This window comes from Drosophila sechellia, unplaced genomic scaffold (genome assembly GCF_004382195.2).
Source record: "Drosophila sechellia strain sech25 unplaced genomic scaffold, ASM438219v1 Y_26, whole genome shotgun sequence".
NCBI classification, from domain to species: domain Eukaryota; kingdom Metazoa; phylum Arthropoda; class Insecta; order Diptera; family Drosophilidae; genus Drosophila; species Drosophila sechellia.
The window spans coordinates 18,331-24,795 of NW_022611394.1; the positions used below are offsets into that span (position 1 = coordinate 18,331).

At 40.2% G+C, this 6,465-nt stretch overlaps 1 pseudogene; it reads right to left on the reverse strand.

The window, feature by feature from the left end:
* Positions 1-268: 268 nt before the first annotated feature.
* Positions 269-1,193, reverse strand: LOC116803437 (annotated as a pseudogene).
* Positions 1,194-6,465: the final 5,272 nt, after the last annotated feature.

Below are 6,465 nucleotides of genomic sequence, written 5' to 3' on the forward strand. Positions count from 1 at the left end.
CTGTATCATTCATTTATTGTAGATATATTCAACTTTGGGTGACATTACCGCCACAGAGTATGTTCTGACTGGAATAGACTATAATATTATCTCAAGTTCTGACCTTGTCTGCTCATAATATTCTTTTATTTATATATTTACTCGATTATATGTTTTTTCCTATATCATGTCTATCGGCATGGCACCAAGATCGGTTAGCTGGAGGTGTTGCCGTGGTACCAATTAGCAAATTTAAATAAAGTATTCACACTTTACGTATACTGCGTAACAGTAATACTACGATACAGAAAAAAATTTGTATTAAAATTTCTTTTGGAATCTTATATGGGAATATCGATTCATATCTTTAACAATTCCTGAAGTTTCGACAGATTGATGTAAAATACACACAGGGAAGGACAGATTTTGGTAGACGTCTAGATCGTTTCAACGAAGATATAATATATATAAAATATATTTACAAAATGGAATGGATATGTTTTTTATAACGTAAAATATTTTATTTAAACTTACTGCTTTCCGACGATGCAGTTCGAATTGGTTCCATATGAGATGTCCAAAAACGCATCATTCCCTCGTGGCTGGCCGTGACCCACATTCCAGAAGCTTCTGGAGAATCCTCACCGCCAAAGGAAAAGTTAATAGTCTCGGTTACTTCATCAATTGGTATTTGGTCCGATTTGGCTTTGAGGAGGGCCAAACAACATATAGCTGAACGGTGTTCTGATTTCCTAACCATTGGGGGTCGGAGATTGGTAAAATTAAAGACTCCTTTTGGCTGCTCGGATCCTCCTCTTGAAAGCCAAATATTAAATAAGATACAAACTCATTCCAATCCACCTTAAAATCACGATTCTGATTAATCTTTAAAAAGAGCCGTGTATACATTGAATCATTGAACGTTATGTCTAGTTCTTCAAGTATGATACGCAATTCATCAATGCCAACATGACGCTCGGGAGTGTTAAGAAACGCCGAATGAAGTTTCTCGAGTTGATCCTTTGAAATCCACTTGTGCAAGCGCTCCGACTGCTCCTCCGCTAAATGACTTTGTGTGGATGATATTGTCTGATACTCAACAGCGCTTTTAGTATTTACACTCGCATTAAATATTACAGACATTTCAGAAAGTTTTAATAGTTAACTAAGCCTCATAAGGATTTTGTATTGTATATTTAAGTATGACTTTACTTTTCAGGCCTACTCATTAAATTATAATATATATATATTATAATATATATATCGTTCGTTCGAACGACAACATTAAGAGAATATTCTTGCACAACACCTACAAAGTGTCAAGCCACGCGTTTCAGGATGGATTGCTGATCCCACTGTTACAGAAAAGGGCGTGGAAGACGGCAGGAAAGCAAAGGTACAGGATAATCGTCTTCCGACCAGATGATTTGGTAAGTAAACGTAAAAAAATATAATATAATAATAATTATAAAATAATATAATATCATATAATATAGTATAACTCGAGAACGGCTGAACGGATTTATCTCACCTTGGTCTTGAATTATTCGTGGAAGTCTAGGGAAGGTTTAAAAGGAAGGTTCCAAAAATAGCCTGGAAAATCCTCGAAACAGAATTTTCTATTTCCTATACAAACGTTTTCTAAATAAAATGGACAGTCAATTTTTATCTTATGCATCATATGCACGATGCATTAAACCACGAGTTGCAAAGAGAACATCAGTACGACATTGAATAATTGGCCGAAACAGTTCGTACAAATGTCCCACAATTAAATCAACAACAAAGATTTGCGTACGACACTTATATAGAAGCTGTGAAGAGTGGATCTGGTGGAATTTATTTCCTTGATACTCCTGAAGGAACCGGAAAAACGTTTTTAATTTCATTGCTTTTGGCAATGATGATGCTCTAGCGTTGGCTTCATCTGGAATAGCTGAATAGACTCTGCTAGAAGGCGGGCGAACTCTACATTTTGCCTTTAAATTACCACTAAACATGCAAATTACCGAAACACCAATTAGCAACATCGCCAAAAATAGCGCAATGGCCAAGATCCTAGAGGTATTCATATTGATTTTTTGGGATGCACAGGAGGCACAGGACAGAACGTTGAAAGATATTCGTGACAACCAATATATTTTTGGTAGGGCCACGATTCTGTTGTCAGGATTTTCGTCAGACTCTTCCAGTTATTCCCCGATCAACTGTTGCTGATGAACTTAATGCATGCCTAAAATCATCAAATTTGTGGCAGTACGTAAAGACACTTCACTTAACCAAAGACACTAGAATAACAAGATGCGTAACGGCCATGCATTGGTTTGGCACTATGCAGCCACTTTTTTGGTGAAGGCCAAATTTGCTCTCTTTCCGCTCGCTTACTGGGAGCGTAAGAAATCTAAAAATATAATTTTCTTGGTTGTGTGAATAAAAACAAGAGGCGAGAACGCGTATATGTGTGCGTGTTGTGCTAGAAGACGATTTTCGTGCCGAAATCAATTCTGATCGAAGAAACTAATTTACATATTTGGCGCGCTATTCTTCCCACTCAAAATAATTTATAAAAAATAATAATACGTAGTAGAAAATAAAAATTAATAAAATAAACAATAATATTAAAACTGCTTATTGCAAAAGTCATATCTGGAGGCACGAAGTGCGGACACAAGCACTCAACAATCACTGCCTTATTAATTTTTGTCACGTCGCAAGCTGAATACCATAATGACAAGTATTCTAATACAATCATTTTCGAAATTTATTTTGTGATGTACATAGATTCGGCTATTACTATTTCTAAGCTTTATTTAAATAAAAAAAAAACGTTAAGGCAATGCAAAACAAGAATTTTTTCGCATGGTGTCAAATTATAAAAAATAATATAGATTTAAAGTCAACAAACTTCTAAGGTGAAGGCAAAGACACTAGAATATTCTAGTGTCTTTGGTGAAGGGCATATTTTGTCAAATTTACAATGGATGAGCATACGTGTGCACACATACAGTTGTCTGCCGTTTACTGTAGGCGTAGAAAAGAGCTGCTTGCTGTAGCGCTCTCCGCTCTTTCTCTCTCGAACAAAAACTCGAGAGAGCCTGGAGCCACCTCTAGAGCCATGGCCCAAAAAATCGCGTGCCAAAAAATTGTATGGCGTTACGCATCTTGTTATTCAAGTGTCTATGACTTAACTAACATGCGAGATTTTTTGCAACAAGATGAAAGTTCAAATGTGTTTGCGAAGCAGTTGTTAGATATTGGAAATAAAAAAGTTGCAGTGGACACCTCGACCGGATTCATCACATTACCTACAGATTTCTGTCACATCACAGACTCAAAAGTGAAGCTTATTCAGCGAGTTTTCCCTGATATAGCGCAAAAGATTAATAACCATAATTGGCTGTTGAACGAGGATTTAATGCGACCATTCAGAATATTCTTCCAGGGCAGTTATTCTAGTGTATTTGCGCCAGCAATGTCTACGGTGAATCTCCCACTTCGGCTGCTACCATACATAATAGACATGAAGATAACCAAAATTATATTTCATTAACGAAAAGACCAATCAATTATAACAACCGAAAAATTTAATTTATTAAAGAAAATTCTGATGACATTCAAATAATAAAATTTGCTTAACGTAGGTAGCTAACAACAACAAACAAGGAATGAGCGCCGTACAGATGAATGCGTGCGAGAACAGCGGTTTGCACTATGGGCATTGCAACTGCTACCACTGACTAATTTGACTTATAATATTAAAGAATATGAGATTAGTCTACTGCACAGTTTTGGCGGCTGCATGACCCAACATCCTCCCCCCATTGGAAGCTTGGCTTCCAACAGAGTCCTCAAGGGGAAGCAGACACAGCTTGTTCACTGCCCGCCTTATTACTCCAGACGCGGTCCTCAATTCTGCAACTCGAGCGACGCCGTCTCTGCCAGGAATCAACTGCATGACTCTCGCCAAAGGCCATCTCATTGGGGTAGATTCTCGTCCTTAACAAGAACGACGTTGTCCACGGCTACGCCAGGCTTTGGGGTGCGCCACTTGGAACGCTGCTGGAGCAACGTCAAGTACTCTTCATCGCGAAAAATATGTGAAAAAGATGCGCTGCAAGAGTCAAGCGATTATAGTTTAGGCCGTTATATCTGGCTCGTCAAACACGAAGGAACATTAAAAATGGCCGATGAGGACATCCTCATCGGCAGGGTTCTCTGAAATGGGAACTAAAGGTCTGGAGTTAATAACTGCCGAGATGTGGCACACCAGCATCCTCAGCTCGTCGAAGGCCAGAACCGCCGTACCCACAGCGCGGTAGAAATGATGTCTGGCCGTTTTCACCGCTGCTTCCCAAAGTCCACCGAAATGGGGCGACCGTGGAGGGATGAACCGCCAGTCAATCGTCTCCGAAAGGCAAAAATTCTGAACGGAGCCTTGATGCTCGCTGTTGAGAAGTAACCTTCGAAGTTCCAGAAGTTCATTTTTGGCGCCGACAAAGTTGGTGGCGTTGTCTGACCAAATTTGCTTCGGCTTCCGAGGGTGCATATGAACCTCTTGAGTCCGCACAGAAACGCAACTGTCGAGAGATCCTTGATCAGCTCCAAGTGCAGTTCCAGGTGCAGTGCCTTGGTTGCAAAGCATATAAATACGCAGACGTAGCGTTTAACCGCGGGCTTGTTGCAAGTATCCGAAGCTTGGTGTTGTTTCGTAGCAAAATTCGTCACTTAATTAATTTCACCGACAAAAGACCATTTTGTAAATGCTGAAGGAAGTCGTGATCCCCGAGGTCGTAAATGCAATACACTGCGACCTACCCACCCTGGCAAGATTTCAACATGACTTAATTGCTCATTTCCCGGCTACGCAGTTTCGATATTGTAAAAATATTTAAATAGACGTAACCAATAGAAACGAGCAGTTAGAGATTGTCACGACAGAACACAGTCGTGCACAGGGCGGCTCAGGAGAATACCAAGCAAGTCCTCCGCGATTACTATTTCCCCAAAATGAGCGGTCTAGCAAAGGAGGTGGTTGCAAATTGCCAAATATGCACCAAAGCCAAATATGACAGGCACCCAAAAAAACAGGAGCTTGGGGAAACACCCATACCAAGCTACACCGGCGAAATGTTGCACATTAATATCTTCTCAACCGATAAGAAGCAATTTTAACATGCGTTGACAAATTCTCGAAGCTTGCAGTAGTGCAGCCAGTGCTGTCCAGAACAATAATGGACGTCACAGTTCCCTTGCTTCAACTCGTAAACTTGTTCCCCAAGATCAAAACAAAATATTGCGACAATGAGGCCGCCTTCAATTCGGAAACGATCACCTCTTTACTTAAAAACAATTACCACATTGACATCGTGAACGCGGCCCCGCTTCATAGCCTGTCAAACAATCAAGTGGAACGATTCCACAGCACCTTGACAGAAATCGCCAGATGTCTTAAGCTGGATAAAAAAATTAGCGATACGGTAGAGCTAATCTTGAGGGCAACGATAGAATATAATAAAACAATACATTCTGTCACTCAGAAGAAACCAGTCGAGATCCTCCACATGGGTTCCGATGATCGCTGCCTAGGCATTAAAGACAGGTTGATAAAGGCCCAGCAAATCAATATCGAAAGATGTAACCCAGCTAGGCGATACCGTGTTTTTGAGGTAGGAGAAGAGGTATTTGTTAAAAACAACAAAAGGTTAGGAAACAAGCTAACCCCATTGTGCACAGAACAAAAAGTGCAGGCAGACCTAGGAACGTCTGTTCTTATTAAGGGGAGGGTGGTCCAAAGGACAACCACAAATAAATTCCCCCACTTTTAATTTACTTAAACCATACCCTTTACTAGGAATCTATGCTTTAGTAAAAACGCCGTGGTCTCATTCTACGTTTGGATTGCAGGTTCGCCTTCATAACGCTCACCACCCTGGCAGTGGCAAATGCGCGGATTACCGATTGTTCTCACGCCAAATACATTCCCATCGCAGATGGAGATGTACTGGTGTTTGAACAATGTGACTGCTTGAGGCACTCGAGCAACCTTTCGGAATTTATTAGTATGGAAGGTGAGACAGAAAAATTGTCTGAGTCTTTTCCGCAGCCGCATATGCGCAAATTACTAGACGTTGATACAGATCATTTGAGAAACTTGTTGTCCGTTCTAAAAATACACCACCGAATTGCGAGGAGTTTAGACTTGTTAGGTACAGCTCTTAAGGTAGTTGCAGGAACTCCTGATGCCTCAGATTTCCTAAAAATCAAGATGACAGAATCTAAGCTAGTGGACTCAAACTCCAGGCAGATTAACATAAATTCAGAGACTCAATAAGGATAAACAAACTGACCGACACCATTAATAAAATTATTAAGGCCCGGAATAACAATTTGGTTGACACCCCGCACCTGTATGAAGCACTACTAGCGAGAAATAGAATGCTGACAACAGAGATACACAATTTAATTCTCACCATAACATTGGCTAAG